The sequence below is a fragment of the Pteropus alecto genome, unplaced genomic scaffold (assembly GCF_000325575.1).
Source record: "Pteropus alecto unplaced genomic scaffold, ASM32557v1 scaffold76, whole genome shotgun sequence".
NCBI classification, from domain to species: Eukaryota; Metazoa; Chordata; class Mammalia; order Chiroptera; family Pteropodidae; genus Pteropus; species Pteropus alecto.
Window position 1 is genome coordinate 10,583,510 of NW_006443138.1, and position 2,907 is coordinate 10,586,416.

General features: G+C 31.1%; 1 long non-coding RNA gene across 1 annotated transcript in view; it reads left to right on the plus strand.

Moving 5' to 3' along the window:
• LOC112472263 overlaps positions 1-1,814 on the plus strand; it is a 75,574-nt gene extending 73,760 nt beyond the window's left edge. The window contains exon 3 of the long non-coding RNA XR_003043595.1: positions 1,736-1,814. This is a non-coding gene — a long non-coding RNA (uncharacterized LOC112472263). The remainder of the gene's footprint in view (positions 1-1,735) is intronic.
• Positions 1,815-2,907: the final 1,093 nt, after the last annotated feature.

Consider the following 2,907-nt stretch of genomic DNA (forward strand, 5'->3'; position numbering starts at 1 on the left):
AGAATCTCTTTCTCTGTATTAGCACAAGTTAGAGTTTCTTATTTAGAGAAACTAGAGTGAAATTAGGAAAGCAGAAATGAAGAGATAGCAACTAAGGTAGTACAGGTCAGACATGGTGGCTTGGTAACCTCTCTGACTTGCAGTTCTAGGGAAAAGAAAAGGAAGTTTGTGGAAAGTCACTGTAATCTGTGGCTTTTTTCCCACCATCCTCCTCAGCTTATGCTTTAGCTAACATCATTAGTAATTCTTTTCCAGTACTCCATCTGTAGGTATACCTGTTTTTGTTCCCTCAGTTTCTGACAGACTTATGTAAGCTCAAATCCCTATGTGAAAATCCCTTCCTTATTCCAGTAATACTGTTTTCCTAACCAAACTCAGATGAAAATAGTCTCTAAAATTAGCAGAGGGGGATGGGGAGAATAGTATTAGGCAAAAATAATGACTATCCATACTACATAGCATATAAATTCAAATCCAAGAAAATTAAAATCTCAGAAACATATTAAGAATTAAGAAGAAAATTAATTTTTCATATCAATTGTATTGGATTACTTTTCTGATATGAAAAAATTCTGAATCAGTTTGAATCATCTGAAAATACTGTTTTCAAAGATCAAAATGGTTAAATGTTGATAGTTCCATGTGGCTCTACCTAAGAGTTTATATCAATTAAGGAGAAATACTTATTTTTAAAAAGCAGAGTTAGATTATCATTTCCTTCTAAATAGCATTCAAGGAGGAATGAGCACATAGGGAATGGTGCACAGATTTCTGAGGAATATACTTGAGTGGAACATCAGTGACCTAAGAGTGTGAAAGGGCAATAAGAACCAGGAGAAAAGTTTAAAAACTAAAACTAAAGGCTTTTCCAATTTAAAAGTGCTTTCGTGCTTTCAAGCCTGAATGATTTCCTAGAATATAAGAGCATCAAATGATTTTGAAAGAAATTACATTTAATTCTCATTTTTTTTTTTTTCGGCTCAGTAAAACTGTGCTGAGTGATACTTCACCTTTCCATTCACTGAGGGAATAATGCTATGATGGGGTCTGAATTTAATTCATGTATGTCTAGTCTATGCATATATTTAGGGAAGGAGGAAGAGTTTGGCTTCTGAATGACATACTCTAGTACAGTTTTTATCATCTATTTAAGAAGGCATTAAAGGACACTTATGTTAGAGCATTTGGTTATTGTATTAAAATGTAAGATTTTAATTTAGCTTTATTTTCACTTTTCTTTTTTTAATTATACCCAAGAATAAAAGAAGTTTAAAGGGACAATTTCAGAAGAATTGATTCCAGCACAATCAGTGTGAGAAGTCTAACGGGTGTTTATTTTTAAAAGTGGTGAAATTAATGCACACTGAGAATAATGTAATGAGGTATGCTAAGAATATCGCCTGTAAGTCAAGAGAGAAAAAAAGTAAAATGTTGTTAGGAAAATATAAACCCTCTCCTATAATTTGTAAATCACTTATAATCTAGAGTCACTGCAATGATTCAAACTAGTATAGTCAATTTGGTAAATTTCTACTAGATAGCAACGCTAAAAATAGGACAGAAGCAAATGCAAGTCTCATACCATGTTATCAGATATATTTTCTTAATGTTAAACTCTTTTATTTTTAAGATTGTTTCAATTACACCATTTTCTTGATCGATATACATTCTAACAACTACTTTTAGTCAAATGTGAACTCATACAATTGATTTTTTTTTTCTGTTTTATTCTCAGATGCTTTGAATTTTACAGATCCAATCAACCTGGTAGCTCCTTTGAGATTTTCAGTTTGAGAGAAGACCATAATTTCCAGATAAAGTGATTAACTACATAATGATGATTAAACGTAAATTCAATTAACATGTATATGTAATATTAATCCAATTTTCATGAAATAAAATTTCTTTCTTCTGTATTTTATTTATTTTTGCTCTTTACATTTTACAATGAGTGTCTAAAGAATATTCCAGATACTTATTTTGTATTAGATTGAATTATTTCAACTACCCATGATGGAAGTTTTAACTTAAATTGTATTTAAAATGCAAAGATATATGAACTCACATGATAGGCAGTCCAGATTTAGGCCAGGCTCCTGAGATATTTACTTAATGAAGAGACAATGTCATTTCTGCATCTTCTCTGCAAACAAAAACTAGATTCATCTTAAGGATGTTTCTCTTCATGAACAGGAGATGTCTGCTAGCAAAAACTGGGATAACGAGCATTGTTTTTTCACATCCAACAGCGAATGCTGATTTACTTCCTTAGAAGTCCAAAGCAAATAGTTATCTTTCATTGGCTTACAGTTGTTAAACTTGTCCATCTATAAGCACTGGCAAGTTTAAAGAAATTATAATTGACTTAGATTAATATTTCATGGAGAACAGATGGTTAGTTGATAATGGCTACTATATCCTCTTAAAACCACTTCTAAAATTAATAAGAGGATAAGTTTTAATAAAATAGTTTTGTCGTTTTGTTTTTTGAGATCGTTAAAGGAATATATTTCCATTTACACTGAGACCAAATAACAGTCTTCAGCTGGATTCCAATGACAAGTTGATTATCCTCTTACGTGTTCCTATTTGGCATCTTCTCCATTTCACAGCAACAGCTTTGGCAAGTCTTTAATAATCTTGACTCTCCGGCTCTTTCATCCCAGGTTATCTCTTTCTTCAAATGATTTTACCTACTATAAAATGGTAATAGAAATAGCCAAAATAATTGAAGGTCTTTTATCTTTCTAATTACTAATGCCATCATTCATTAGTCTAACACTTATAAATATACCTGAATTAATTTTGATGATCGCTAATGTTTGTCTTACTTCAAGGATAATAGTTGTTTATTTGGTTTAAAAAGATTGATCACATTCATTTATATTTCTTTCATATCTTTATCAA